Source organism: Neophocaena asiaeorientalis, unplaced genomic scaffold (assembly GCF_003031525.2).
Source record: "Neophocaena asiaeorientalis asiaeorientalis breed wild unplaced genomic scaffold, Neophocaena_asiaeorientalis_V1.1 scaffold597, whole genome shotgun sequence".
Lineage (NCBI taxonomy): Eukaryota > Metazoa > Chordata > Mammalia > Artiodactyla > Phocoenidae > Neophocaena > Neophocaena asiaeorientalis.
Window position 1 is genome coordinate 3,627,553 of NW_020172664.1, and position 16,545 is coordinate 3,644,097.

The window sequence follows — 16,545 nt, forward strand, 5'->3', positions numbered from 1 at the left end:
GAAAAGACAGCCTCTTCCATAAGTGGTGTTGGGAAAACTGGACAGCTACATGTAAAAGAATGAAATTAGAACACTCTCTAGGGCTTCCCTGGTGGTGCAGTGGTTAAGAATCCGCCTTTCAATGCAGGGACACGGGTTTGAGCCCTGGTTCAGGAAGATCCCACATGCCATGGGGCAACTGAGCCTGTGTGCCACAACTACTGATCCCATGTGCCACAACTACTGAAGCCCGTGAACCTAGAGCCCATGCTCCACAAGAAGAGAAGCCACCACAATGAGAAACCCATGCACCACAGCAAAGAATAACCCCCACTCGCTGTAACTAGAGAAAATCCCTGCACAGGAACAAAGACCCAATCCAGCCAAAACTAAAATAAATAAATTAACACTCCCTAATACCATACACAAAAATAAAATCAAAATGGATTAAAGACCTAAATGTAAAGCCAGGCACTATAAAAAACTCTTAGAGGAAAACACAGGCAGAATACTGTATGACTTAAATCACAGCAAGATCCTTTTTGACCCACCTCGTAGAGAAATGGAAATAAAAACTAAAATAAACAAATGGGACCTAATGAAACTGAAAAGAGTTTGCACAGCAAAGGAAACCATAATCAAGACGAAAAGACAACCCTCAGAATGAGAGAAATATTTGCAACTGAAGCAACAGACGAAGGATTTATCTCCAAAATATATAAGCAGCTCATGCAGCTCAATATCGAAAAAACAAACAACCGAATCCAAAAATGGGCAGAAGATCTAAATAGACATTTCTCCAAAGAAGATATACAGATGCCAACCAACACATGAAAGGATGCTCAACATCACTAATCATTAGAGAAATGCAAATCAAAACTACAATGAGGTATCACCTCACACAGGTCAGAATGGCCATCATCAAAAAATCTACAAACAATAAATACCAGACAGGATGTGGAGAAAAGGGAAACCTCTTGCACTGTTGGTGGGAATGTAAACTGATACAACCACAATGGGGAACAGTACGGAGGTTCCTTAAAAAACTAAAAATAGAATTACCATACGACCCAGCAATCCCACTACTGGGCATATACCCTGAGAAACCTATAATTCAAAAAGACACATGCACCCCAATGTTTATTGCAGCAATATTTACAATAGCCAGGACACAGAACAACCTAAGTGTCCATCGACAGATGAATGGATAAAGAAGATGTGGCACATATATACAATGGAATATTACTAGCCATAAAAGGGAATGAAATTGAGTTATTTGTAGTGAGGTGGATGGACCTAGAGTCTGTCATACAGAGTGAAGTAAGTCAGAAGAGAAAAACACATACCGTATGCTAACACATATATATGGAATCTAAAAAAAAAAAAAGGTTCTGAAGAACTTTGGAGCAGGACAGGCATAAAGACACAGACATAGAGAATGGACTTGAGGACACTGGGATGGGGAAGGGTAAGCTGGGACAAAGTGACAGAGTGGCATGGACATATATACAATCCCAAATGTAAAACAGATAGCTAGGGGGAAGCAGCTGCATAGCACGGGGTGATCGGCTCAGTGCTTTGTGACCACACAGAGCGGTGGGATAGGGAGGGTGGGAGGGAGACACAAGAGGGAGGTGATATGTGGTTATATGTATACATATAGCTGATTCACTTTGTTATACAGCAGAAACTAGCACAACATTGTAAAGCAATTATACTTCAATAGAGATGTTAAAGTTTAAATCCAAAAAACAAAAATTCTTAGTTATCTCCTCATTCATTCCACATGTATCTAATGCATCGACTGCCTATTTTATGGCATAAGTAGGATTTGGATATGGAAAGGTGAATTAGTCACAGTTCTGGCCTTCAAGGTGCTCAAAATCTACTATGAAAAAAACAAAACAAACAGTTACCATATAATAGCCTAAGTGCTATGATAAAGATTTTAAAAGGTAATGTATTATTGGGGAGGAAAAAACCTCTAACTAACCATCTGGGAGGATGGGTATTTGGGAGAGTTGGATATGTTTACAAGGAGATGTCATGGGAAATTTACTGCAATACATGGGAATTTTGGAGATACTATTACTTTGGTGTCTGCTAAGCTCAGTAGTTTTCTATCCAAATGGTAAAATAGTGAGAGAGTTAGTTGAATGCAAAATCTTCTTAATTCTGGGTGAAATGCAGATCTAGAATTTGCTCATTTAGCATGAACTGTACCCACAGTCTGAAAAAAGCAAGCCAAATAAACGAATTATTAATTCGATTCACACAAAAGCAAGGTCCCTTAACCCAATTTTCATGGAAATTGTTTCTCCCGCCATTAACCTTAATTCTAGGTTCACTCCCCTCTAAGGACCTAGTCAAAAAGGCAATACAAGCTTACTAACAAGGGTGTACACACTGATGGAGTTAAAGCTGCTTAGCATTAGGATATAATGGTAGTAGAAAACCTGGATATACACCTTGGGATATCAGGCATGGCAATGGTTGAGAGTAACGCTCTTTAGAAAATTATAAAAATGGTGCACCTGAAGGATGAATGATATGGTTTGTTTTCCATTAGAGCCCAAAAATACATGGCTGATTAATTTTTTAATTGAAATATAGCTGATTTTCAAGATTGTGTTCATTTCAGGCGTACAGCATAGTGATTCAGTATTTGTGCAGACTGTATTCCTTTATAGATTATTATAATGGGTATAATTCCCTGTGCTATACAGTAAGTCCTTGTTCCTTATCTATTTTATATATAGTAGTTTGTATCTGTTAATCCCATACTCCTAATTTGCCCCTCCTTTGGTAACTGCAAGTTTGTTTTCTGTATCTGTGAGTCTGTTTCTGTTTTGTATACAGATTCATTTGTATTATTTTTGAGTCCATATATAGTATTTGGCTTTCTCTGTTTGACTTATTTCACTAAGCATAATATTCTCTAGGTCCAGCCATGTTGCTGCCAATGACAGTATTACATTACTTTTTATGGCTAAGTAATATTCAATTGTATATATGTGCCACATCTTCCTAATCTAATCATCTATTGATGGGCACTTGGGTTGCTTCTTTGTCTTGGCTATTGTAAATAGTGCTGCTATGAACATCGGGGTGCATGTATCTTTTTCAATTAGTGTTTTCATTTTTTCCAGATATATACCCAGGAGTGGAATTGCTGGATCATATGGTAGTTCTATTTTTAAATTTCTAAGGAAATGTTATACTGTTTTCCATAGTGGCTGCACCAATTTGCATTCCCACCAACAGTGTACAAGTGTATCCTTTTCTCCACATCCTCTCCAACATGTGTTTGTAGACTTTTTGATGGTGTGAGGTATTACCTCATTGTGGTTTTGATTTGCATTTCTCTAATAATTAGTGATGGTGAACATCTTTTCATGTGCCTGTTGGTCATCTGTGTATTTTCTTTCAAGAGCTGTCTATTTAGGTCTTCTGCCCATTTTTTGATTGGGTTGTTTGTTTTATTGATATTGAGTTGTATGAGTTGTTAGTGTATTTTGGAAATTAACCCCTTGTCGGTCACATTGTTTGCAAATATTTTCTCCCATTCTGTAGTTTGTCTTTTCATTCTGTTGATGGTTTCCTTTGAAGTGCAAAAGCTTTTAAGTTTGGTCAGGTCCCATTTGTTTATTTTTGCTTTTATTTCCTTTGCCTTGGGAGACCGATCCAAGAAAATATTGCTATGATTTATGTTGGAGAGTGTTTAGCCTGTGTTCTCTTCTTTGACGTAGATCATGACTATTGAACTCCAGGCATAATGGAGATAGGGAGAGAGTATACTGGTCCCATTCACGGAACTTAAAGACATTTTGTAGTTACCAGGGATAACTGTATAGGAATGAAGATGGAGGGGCTTTCTCCTTACTTACCCTTCCTTTTTGTTTCTGACCATAATACGGTTCTTTGTTTCACCATCTACTGAAAAGAATTCTAAAGATCACTACCTAGCATCCTTACTAAAATGATTCAAATCTATGAAGTAGAGCCTAAAACAAATTTACTTTCTGAAGGAGTGATTCCAAGCCCTAGATGTTCCCAATTATGCAAACAGTTATCACAAGAGATATTCAAATAAATTTGTAAGAATAAATATATTGCTTTAAAACATTAACATGTATAATATCATATTTTTAGGAAGTATATATTTAAGACATATAAAAGATAATGTGAAATGAGAAAGTGTTAAGATGTTACAATGGCGCAATCTTTAGATTCTAAAGAGATTCCAATTCCATGTTCTAGAATAAAGATTCTAGTTTTGCCCAGGATGGTTACTGTGGCTATTTTGAGGTGAACTGGGAGGCTCTGAGCCATGTCAAAGTGGAGGAGTGGGGGTCAGTGGGCAACTTTATTATATTGATACAAGCAACACACATTCATTGTAGAAAAAGTAGAGAATACTAGGAAGCAAAAGGATTATAAAAAAACCCCTATAACCCCACAACTTATTAGATAACCATATTAGTAAGCTTTTAAAGTATACTTTCTAGAATTTTTTCATATACTTTAGTTGCAAAAAAAAAAAAAAGGAATTATACCCACATATAATACTTTTGTAACCTGTTTCCACTGACTTCACAATACATTTCAAGCTGAGTGGTATAGCCCTGTTGAAACTTATACCATGATTTATTTAACCAGTACTATAAGTACCCTATTGTTGGTTAGTTTGATTGCTTCTGATTTCTATCATAAATAATTTTACAATGAAAATCTTTGTAAATGAATCTTTACACACATCCTAAATTCCATTAGGATACATTTTTAGAAATGGAATTGAGGAGCCAAGGGATGGGCACATTTTTATATTTTCTCAAAGTATTTCCAAATTTTCCTACAGAAAGTTGGTATCCGCAAAGTAGGAGACTGCTCCTACCTGTAGGCTGGTTATTTGTATTCATGGATGCTATTCTCTTGTACTAACTTGTGTCACTCATAGTGCCACAATATTCCAATAATGACTGAAGGGATCTTGGACACTCCAAAGCTCACCACAGCAGTTGAGAGTAAGGTTCATTTCCTTGGAAACCTCTTTCTTTTTCCCGAGTAGTTATACATGGCTATCACATGATCTTTTTCAGATTGCCCCAATCAGTTAACAACAGTTTAACACAAATGAGAGTATTTCACTTATGGATGATCATTACAATAGGCTACAATTTATGCTAAATCATGTGTGAGATTTCTCAATGAGAAAAATGTATACTGAGAACAGATCTTGAATGATTTAGCATTTGAACACCAGCACTCACACACTGTACCATGTAGATTATGCAAAATTTTGGTTCAGGAGAGAGATGCTTGAAAACACTTTTGTTTCTCTTTGAGGCCAGTACTTGAACATGTTTTAAACACTTATTTCATTAAAATCAATTAATTGGTTAATTTCCCTAGCCCCAGAATGAAATGTTGAGAGGAAAAGTCAGTTTCAATCTGTGGGGAAAATGATGGCAATGCCACTTTTAACAACTAATTATAGGAATTGTCTTCTAGAACACCTGGGCTGCAGTCTCGAACTAGATTCCTTCTGCTGCTTTTTATTCTTTTCTTTTGATTTTTTTTTTTAACAAGAAAGAAGAAATTACAAAAGGCAATTCTGTCTAAGAAAAGGAAAGGATTAAAAAAGAGAAGGCTTCATTTTGAAGCATCCACAGGACACCATGGAAAGCTCCCAAGCACTAGAAAAGAAAATATCATTCCAGACATAAATAAGAACAAATCCTTCTGGACAGAGCTTAAGACAGGAGGTGGGGGTGATAAAATTACAGTACATTTTTAAAGCATGGGCTTTGCAAGCTGCATGTCCTCAAGAAAAAAATAACTTTAAGGAATTGAGGTGAATTCAGCATGTGGAGATTGTGTCACTTCCTACTATTGTTCTATGGTCCTTTAATTATGGTAGGATCTGGTGTCTGGCCCTAGAATGCATAGGTTCTACTGTTTGATGAGACATTTTTTCCTCATATGCATTCTGACCCAACAGCTACGGATGCAGGTACCATGACCCAGGATTGAGCTGGAAGGAGGAGACTGTACAACCATTGGTAACACAGCCAATTTAACAGGATTGTCAGTCCTCTGATTTTCCAGCGACAGTTCTTGAATCATTCTATAAGCAGCTTGATGAACCATAAACATATTTCAAGCATTTTCTCTTTGCCAAAAAGGTTCTCTATTTTCAAACTTTCACAGACCTCAATTTCAACTTAAAGTCCTAGTTTTAATTATATTCCACCAAATTAAATTTTAATTTATGTCTTCCAGAAAAAAAGCATCTAAGAGCTATCAAATAGATAACACAATTCAGTGTCTTTACAAAAACGCTTTTAAAATCCAGCGTAAAAATCAACACCCCAGAGTAAGTCCTTTTCATTTCTAAATTGTTCATAAGAGGAAATCGTACAAATAAATCACAAATGCAAGTACATTTTTTCCTTCAATGCATCAACCATTTTTTACCTGCAAAATTGCCTTTACTTCCTTGGGAGCAAAGTCAGGTGATACAACAAAAAGAATAAACTACTTTTGATTTGCTAGTTATTTTGCTGACTCTAAAGATATCAAATATCATTTCAAAGAGAAAATGGTTTGTTGCAGAGATAATAGTAGTAGTCACCATCCTTTATATGTGTGTTATGTTAAAATGTGTAACTTAAACCTGCTTATTAGCTACTTAAGCTGGTAACAGTTCTTTGAAGCATTATGTTTCCCATTTTACATGAGTAAACAAGCTCAGAGATGCAAAATTATTTGCTAATACGTGACAGAGTCATATATGAATTAAGATATGGCTCTGAAATGTGTTACAGCTGATGTGTCACAAAGGCTATGTCACCAAACTTCTTGTCATGTCTCAGTTTTTCCATGGTCACCTCAGCCTTCCTCTAAAAATGGTGATGCAGTTTAGATAACATCCCAGTCCTTCCTTCTCACTTATCTGTCTAGTTATAAATTCATTTCTTCAACAGATAATTAATGATTACTGTATTTGGCACTGTAGAAACAAGATGACTGATTTTATGGTCATGACCTCCAACATCTCAGTTTGGTGAGCAAAATATACAGATTAAAAAAAATTAGTTAAAAGAGCCTAGGATAAGTGTATGTGATGGTAGAAGGTACTATGAGAACCCAGAGGAGAGGAGGAATAAATTTAAAAGACAGGAAGGCCTTAACCAAGGAGACACTGATTTTGCTGAGTTTTAGACCATAAATAAGAGTCTCTTGGTATTTTCAACCTCCATTCCTTGCCTTTTACTTAATTCAGTATGTAATTGGACAAATTCAGAATATCCTTCACAAGTGGTGTCTTCTTTATGTAAGCTTTAAATCATAGTTTCAGTGGGTTTCCTTCGGTCATTCAAATGGAAGACAGCTTGTTCTAGAGAAAATATTAGAGTTCTTTAGGCAGTATCTGTTGATAGTAAAAGAAAAGGGCATTTCTTTCTTTCAGAGAAGGCTGAGGGCCCTCGGTTTGAGCTGAAGTTTGGGGGGTTTATTGCTGATGTATGTTTTGTTTTAAATTTAATTAATTAATTTATTTTTGGCTGCATTGGGTCTTCATTGCTGGGCGCGGGCTTTCCCTAGTTGCGGTGAGCAGGGGCTACTCTTCGTTGCAGTGTGCGGGCTTCTCATTGCGGTGGCTTCTCTTGTTGCGGAGCACAGGGCTCTAGGTGCATGGGCTTCAGTGGCTGTAGCACGTGGGCTCAGTAGTTGTGGCTCGCAGGCTTTAGAGCGCAGGCTCAGTAGTTGTGGTGCACGGGCTTAGTTGCTCCGCGGCATGTGGGATCTTCCCAGACCAGGGTTCGAACCCGTGTCCCCTGCATTGGCACGCAGATTCTTAACCACTGCACCACCAGGGAAGTCTCTGTTTCGTTTTGTTTGTTCGTCTAGGGTTCATTATTAGTAAAGCCTGGTGTCCTTTATGTCAGAGTAGTTGTCTATAGAGTTAAGACTAAGGAATGTGCCAAATTGAGAGAGGGTAAGAAATGTGGAGTTTCTTTAACAAAGTTGGATTTTGTTTTTTGTCTCTTTTACTCTAGTTGAAACTATTTGCATAATGTTTCCTGTTAGAAAAGGGGAAAGGTGTTTTGTTTGTTTTTGTAATGGATCTGCTAACCAGGAACTCCAAAAGATGTAGAGACCCTGTCTTTTTCAAGTCTTTACTGCTTTGCAGTGGGCTTTGCAGTGTGGGTGCTTGCTAAATGTCGGGTGACCAAACAGGAGATCCCAACCCAAGCTCCCTCCTTTCGGATTTTATTTCCACTCTCATACAAATTTGCCTCCCCTGGCACCTACTGGCAGGAGGAAACATCGTCTGGCTGAGCTCATGCTAAACACACAAACCTCAACTCAGATGAAGATTATTAACCAAGAAACTGGTGTCACCCTACATCATCCCCTCCCCTGGGTGTGTTATAGATCAGGAGAAGAAAATATTGATGGCAAAAGTGAGTTTTGGGTTTGGAGAATTAATCTAGCCGTTACTTCTCTGTGCATTTACAGTACTATACTGAGCATCCTCTCCTCACCCTGATTTTTCCTCCAGTAAGTGCTGCAGCTTCTATGAGCCTCAGTTTCCTGCTATATCAGAATAATATAAGGATATCTTCACGGGCCAATTCACAATGAGGTTCGGAGACAAATGTGATAAAGTTATGTGACCACTGAATTATATATCCCTATGCATCTTCCCCTCTTCACCTCCCCTCTCAAAAACAATTCTTGGAAATAGCTGTTAAATTCGTTTGCTTCATTTTCCAGAGGAGACAAAAGCCTCAGAGATGATGCTCCGTGGCATTTTAGTGAACTTGAAGAGATAAAGGATAGGTCTTGCCTAATGGTTAGAACTGAGAGGTAGCTTAAAGACCCACAACAGAGCAGCTGCAACCCCTCACATTTTGTATCTTTCTTTGCGGCTCATATAACATTCTGAGCCATGGTGTGTGTGTGTGTGTGTAGCCCTTATAGAAATGTCTTCTGCACAGTGCAGAATTGCGCACTTTATAAATATTAAATGGATGAACTGGTGAATGCAATAAGCTGAGATTATTTAGCACATTTACTATGTAGATGGGTCAGCTGAGGCCCCCAGAGTCTCAGTAATTTGTTCAGCATGACAGAGTAAATCAGAACTGGGGTCAGAAGTCCCTCTGAGGTTCTGATTCTAGGCCCTTTACCTTTTTCCCCACTGTTCCTCTCTTCCAGTGGGAACTCCACACTGCCAATGTCTTGAAGTAGATTGGTCTCCTCTGGTCCTCTGAAGTTCTGGAGACTGTGGTCCTTTCTTTCCCCAGAACCTATATGAATCAGTGATGGCTGTGTTGGCATGGGGTGGGGCGGGGGAGGTGTTTCAAGAGTAGAAACTGATGGGATTCAAACTAGTATAAGGTGAGATGGGCAGAAACCAAGCACAGGGGTCAGCCAAACTGGCTGAAGGCAGTGGGATTGGTTTGTACAGGACCAAGCACAGCAAATATGATGACCTATGTTGGACATGACAATCTTTGGTCTGGATAAATCCAGCTCTGGGAAGGTAACACATTTGGATATCATTGCTTGTAAGAGTAGGGATTAGTTGAAACAGTGCAGGTGGCTTCCCACAACATATGTCTACCATAAGAAAGATAATTCAGGGAGCATCTTTTCTTAGGCAGAGCCATATCATCTGTGTAAGAAACAACTTTACTATATGTATAATGCTGGTGACAGCTCAGGGCCTCTCGGCTAGCTTTATTTCTGAAAGATATATACAATGAAAACCAAATTCGATACATTTTATTGGTGGTTAGGTAAATGTACTGTTAATTTAGGGGTCCGTTTGGTTATTGCTTATATATCTCTGAGCACAAATTATATTTAATATTATTTAGGGCAGTAAATAGCATTGTGCTAAATACTTATGCTTTATTTAATCATCACAACAGTCATATGTGGTTGACACTGCAGATGAGGAACCTGAGGTTCAGATACATCAAAGGATTTGCCTGGGGATGCACAGGTAGGAAATAATAGAGACAAGCATAGACTATCTGCTGAGCCCGTGCCCTTAACCAATATCCTGTCAAATCCAACCTTAAGTTTCTGTTACCTGTGCACTTGACTTATCCCTCCCACTAGACAGCAAGATCTTAGAAACCAGGTCTTACTGTGTTCCCTCAGAAAGCATCTGTCACAGTGCTTTACAGAAATATGTCCTAAAATGGCAGGATGGTCAGACACAGAGATTTTGCAAGTTGATGCATGGATGGATGGATGGATGGATGGATGGATGGATGGATGGATGGATGGACAGACGGGTAGATATAGGAAAGGTTCAGTTATTTGGGGAAGGGGAAATGGGAGAAGGAAGAGAATCAGTGGACTAGCAAAGGGAAGAAAAAAAGACATTTCAAATTTAATACTTGAGTTCTAACTTATATCAGCCAACTCTAGTAATAAAGTATGTCCTTGCAGAGAAATGGCTAACATCTCGCCTGATTTACACATAAAAGGATTTATTGCTGTTCTTGCCTCTGTAAAGCAATGTAAGATCAACAGGATTAGTGGCATTATACTGTGCTCTCTGCAGAGTTTAATGCCATTTCAAGCTGTTAAAAATTTATAGAAACCAATAAGAGAGTCCAAAATCAGCTGAAGCGCTAATCCCCTCGAAGTAAAGGATTGTTCCTAGGTTACCATTTCCCTTGCAAATGTAAACTCAGGTGATTGCAGTTTGCAGATAACATTACCTTCCTCTTGAGCCAAGGCTGGGCATTCGTGGAAGAGTGACTGAAGGCAGTATAGTGTATCCGTCTGCCTCATTTCTTTATTAAGTCCATACGTATAGTGAGCAAGGAGTACAGGGTGACAGTAAAATGATCCTTCCTATCCAAGGGTGAAAGGAAATTGGACACCAGAGAAATTATCATCTCTGGTGGGATGATAAGTACAAAATCATCCCACCAGAGTGGAGAGGCGAAGTCCCTTGAAGGAGGCGCAGTGATTTCTAGGCCATTCATATTTATTCATTCACCCATTCGTTTGTACATTCATAAGTTTAGAAGATAAAACATATCTCTCAGGAGATTCATAAACAATGGAAGGCTAGAAAACCAAGTGTTTCTAAAATAAGTATGCATGGTGTTCCACGTAGGGAGCAGGAAACCTGTCCCAAAGACTGACCAGTCTGGTCCCAGTGGCCGTTACACCTTAGCGTGGACAGAGATGCATCAGGTCACTCCAACATGTGATTCGTTTGATTCTCTCTACTTATCGTACATCATAGAATGTAAGACTTAAAGAATCAGTTCAAAGATGTATTTTATTTTATATACCACTAAAGAAAAAAAGAGCTACAATTACACTAAGCTATACTTTTTGAGTTTTATTTTAACCGAATATAGTTGATTTACAATATTGTGTTAGTTTCAGTTATACAGCGAAGTGATTCAGTTATTTTTTTTCAGATTATTTTCCATTATAGGTTATTATAAGATATTGAATATAGTCCCCTGTACTATACAGTAAATCCTTGTTGCTTATCTGTTTCATGTGTAATAGTCTGTATCTGTTAATCCCATACTCCTAATTTCTCCCTCCCCCACACCCTTTCCCCTTTGGTAACCATAAATTTGTTTTCTATGTCTGTGAGTCTGTTTCTGTTTTGTATATAGGTTCGTTTATATTATTTTTTAGATTCCACATGTAAGTGATACATGATGTTTGTCTTTCTCTGACATTTCACTAAGCACAGAATTTTCTAGGTCCATCCATGTTGCTGCCAGTGGCAGTATTACATTCTTTTTCATGGCTGAGTAATATTCAATTGTATAAATATATACCACATCTTCTTAAACCAATTGTCTGTTGATGAGCAGTTGGGTTGTTTCCATGTCTTAGCAATTATGAGTACTGCTGCTATGAATATTGGGGTGCATGTATCTTTTCAAATTAGAGTTTTCATCTTTTCAAAATATATGCCCAGAAGTAGGATTGCTAGATCATTTTCCATAGTGGCTGCACCAATTTACATTCCCACCAGCAGTGTGGGAGGGTTCCCTTTTCTCCACACTCTCTCCGGGGTTTATTATTTGTAGATGTTTTGATGATGGCCATGCTGACTGGTGGGAGGTGATACCTCATTGTGGTTTGGATTTGCATCTCTCTAATAATTATTGATGTTGAGTATCTTTTCATGTGCCTGTTGGCCATCTATATGTCTTTCAAGAGATGTCTATTTAGGTCTTCTGCCCATTTTTTTTTATTAAAGTAGAGTTGATTTACAATGTTGTGCCAATCTCTGCTGTACAGCAATGTGACTCAGTTTTACACAGAGACTTTTTAATGTTATTTTTCATTATTGTTTATCCCAGGAGACTGTATATAGTTCCCTGTGCTATACAGTAGGACCTTGTTTATCCATTCTAAATATAACAGTTTGCCTCTACCAACCCCAAACTCCCAGTCCATCCTTCTTTGTCCCCCACCAGTTCTATCCATTTTTAAAATTGGGTTGGGTTTTTTTTTTGGTATTGAGCTGTATGAGCTATTAGTATATTTTGGAAATTAATCCCTTTTTGGTCTCCTCCTTTGCAAATATTTTCTCCCATTTCATAGGTTGTCTTTTTGTTTTATTGATGGGTTCCTTTGATGCAAAAGCTTTTAAGTTTGATTAGTTGCCATTTGTTTAGTTTTGCTTTTAATTCTTTTGCCATGGGAGACTGATCTAAGAAAATATTGCTATGATTTATGCCTGTGGTTTTGCCTGTGTTCTCTTCTAGGAGTTTTATGGTGCCATGTCTTATATTTAGGTCTTTAAACCATTTTCAGTTTATTTTTGTATATGGTTTGAGGGAGTGTTCTAATTTTATTGATTTACATGCAGCTGTCCAGCTTCCCCAACACCATTTGCTGAAGAGACTGTCTTTTCTCCATTGTATATTCTTGTCTCCTTTGTCATAGATTAATTAACCATAGGTGTATGGCTTTATTCCTGGGCTCTTAAGTCTGTTTCATTGATTTATATGTCTGTTTTTGTGCTAATACCACACTGTTTTGATTACTGTAGCTTTGTGGTATTGTCTGCAGTCTGTGAGGGTTATGCCTCCAGCTTTATTCTTTCCCTCAGGATTGCTCTGGTAATTCTGGGTCTTTTGTGATTCTATATAAATTTTAGGATTATTTGTCCTAATTCTGTGAAAAATGTCATGGGTATTTTGATAAGGGATCACAGTAAATCTGTAGATTGCTTTGAGTAGTATGGTCATTTTAAAAATTCAAGAGCATGGGATTTATTTTCATTTCTTAGAATCATAGTCAATTTCCTTTATCAATATTTTAGAGTTTTCAGTGTATAGGTCTTTCACCTCCTTGGTTAAGATTTCGTTAAGCTTGTTACTAGGTATTTTATTATTTTTGACAGTTTTAAATGGGATTTTTTTTTTAACTTTCTGATATTTGTTAGTATAAAGATATGCAACAGATATCTGTATATTAATCTTGTATTCTGCGACCTTGCTGAATTTATTAGTTCTAATAGTTTTTGTGTGAAGTCTCTAGGGTTCTCTATGTGGAGTATCATGACATCTTCAAACAGTGACAGTTTTACCTCTTCCCTTTTGATTTGGATACCTTTTATTTCTTGTCTGATTGCTGTGACTAGGACTTCCAACACTATGTTGAATAGAAGTGGTGAGACTGGGCATCCTTGTCTTGTTCTAGATTTTAGTGGGAAGGCTTTCAGCTTTTCACCATTGAGTATTATATTGGCTGTGGGTTTGGCATAAATAGCTTTTATTATGTTGAGATATATGCCCTCTATACTCATATTGTTGAGAGTTTTTATCATAAATGGATGTTGAATTTTATTGTTTTTTTTTCTGTGTCTACTGAGAATGATCATATGTTTTTTGCCTTTTGTTAATGTGGTGTATCACATTGATAGATCTGGGTATGTATAACCATCCTCACAACACTGGAATGAATCCAATTTGATCATGGTATATGATCCTTCTCACGTATTGTTGGATTCAGTTTGCTAATATTTTGTTGAGGTTTTTTGCATCTGTATTCATCAAAGATATTGGCCTATAATTTTCTTTTTTTTTGTAGTATCTTCTGGTTTTGGTATTGGGGTGATGGTGGCTTCATAGAATGAACTTGGGAGTGTTCTCTCCTCTTCAATCTTTTGGAATAGTTTGAGAAGGATTGGCATAAGTTCTTTGTATATTTGGTAGAATTCCCCAGTGAAGCTGTCCAGTCCTGGACTTTTGTTTGCAGGGAGTTTTTTTTTTTTTTATTACAGATTCTATTTCACATTTAGTGACTGGTCTGTTCCAATTATCTATTTCTTCTTGACTCAATTTTGGCAGGTTGTATGTTTCTAGAAACTTGTCCATTTCTTCTAAGCTGTCCAAATTGTTGACATATAGCTGTTTATAGTATTTTCTGATTTTTTTGTATCTGCAGTATAGGTCATTATTCCTCTTCTTTTATTTCTTATTTTCTTTATTTCGTTCCTCTCTCTTTTCTTCTTGGTGAGTCTGGCTAGAAGTTTGTTGATTTTATCTTTTCAAAATAGCTCTTGGTTTTATCTATCTTTTCTATTGTTTTTTGATCTATAGTTTATTTCCTCTCTGACCTTTATTATTTCCTTCCTTCCGCTGACTTGGGGTTTTGTTTGTTCTTTTTCTAATTCTTTCAGGTGGTAGGTTAGGTTGTTTATTTTTCTTCATTCTTGAGGAAGGCCTGTATTGCTATGAACTTCCCTTTTAGAAGTGGTTTTGCTGCATCCCATAGATTTTGTAAAGTTGTGTTTTCATTATCATTTGTCTCAAGGTATTTTCTGCTTTCTTCTTTCGATTTCATCCTTGACCCATTAATTTTTTAGTAGCATGTTGTTTAGTCTCCATGTAATTTTGTTTTGTGTGTGTGTGGATTCTAGTTTGATGCCATTGTGGTTAGGAAAAAATGCTTGAAATAATTTGTCCTCTTAAACTTGTTGAGGCTTATTTTGTGTCCTAGTATGTGGGCAATTCTAGAGAATGTTCATGCACACTTGAAAAGAATGTGTATTCTGGCTTTTTTGAATGTAGTGTCCTTTAGATATCAACTAAGTCTCACTGTTCTATCGTGTCATTTAGGATCTCTTGCTTTATGTCTGGAAGATCTGTCTGTTGATATCAGTGGGGTGTTAAAATTCCCTACTGTGATTGTATTCTTGTCAATTTCTCCCTTTATGTCTGTTAGTATTTGTTTTATATATTTAGGTGCTCCTATATTGGGTATAATATCATCCTCTTGTATTGATCCCTTTATCATTACATAGTGTCCTTCTTTTTCTTTCTTTATGGGCTTTGTTTTAAAGTCTGTTTTGTCTGATATGAGTATTACTACCCCTGCTTTTTTGTCATTTTCTTTGGCATGAAATATCTTTTTCCATCCTCTCACTTTCAATATATGTGTGTACTTTTCACCCTAAAGTAGGCAGCATATTGTATATTCTTGTTTTTTTAATCCAATCTGCCACTCATGTTTTGATCAGAGCACTTAGTCCATTAACATTGAAGGTAATTATTGCTACACATGTATTTATTGCCAAACCTTGTTGTCCAGTTGATTTTATAGTTCTTTCTTCATTTGTTCTTTTTGTTTCTCCTTTCATGGTTTGATAGTTTTCTTTTGTATTATGCTTGAATTCCTTTCTTTTTGTTCTTTGTGAATCTACTGTATGTGTTTGATTTGTGGTTACCCTGGTTTTCATGTATATTAACCCATAACTATATCTATTTCTTTAGACTGCTGGTCATATAAGTTCAAACACATTCTAAAAGATCTACATTTTCTTTACTCCCTTCCCCCACATTTTTTGATTCTGATGTCCTATTTTACATCTTCATGTTTACCTTCTGCTGTTAATTGTGGTTACAATCACTTTTACAAAAAAAAATGTATTGGCTTTTAATCTTTGTACTGACTTATTTGATACTCAATCTTTTTTATCTATTTGCCTTTCCTATTGTGATTTTTCCTTTCCTATAGATTCTTACCTTTTCTATTTAGAGAAGAAATAGAATATTTCTTTTAGGTTAGGTTTAGTACTGCTGTAATCTTTTAGTTTTATGCTTGTCTGAGAAATTCTTTCTCTCTCCTTCTATTCTAAATGATAATCTTGCTGGGTAGAGTATCCTAGGTTGCAGATTTTTCCTTTTCAGGACTTTGAATATATCATGCAACTCCCTTTTGCCCTGCAAAATTTCTGCAGAGAAATCAGCTGATAGCCTTATGCGAATTCCCTTGTAACTGACTCTTTGTTTTCTCCTACTGCCTTTAGAATATTTAACTTTTGCCTTTTAAATATAATATGTCACGGGACTTCCCTGGACATCCAGTGGTTAAGACTTCACCTGCCACTGCAGGGGGTGCAGGTTTGATCCCTGGTCAGGGAGCTAAGATTCCACATGCCTTGCAGCCAAAAAATCAAACAGAAGCAATATTGTAAGCAATTCAGTAAAGAGTTTGAAAATGGTCCACATCAAAAAAATATATATATATATATGATATGTCTCA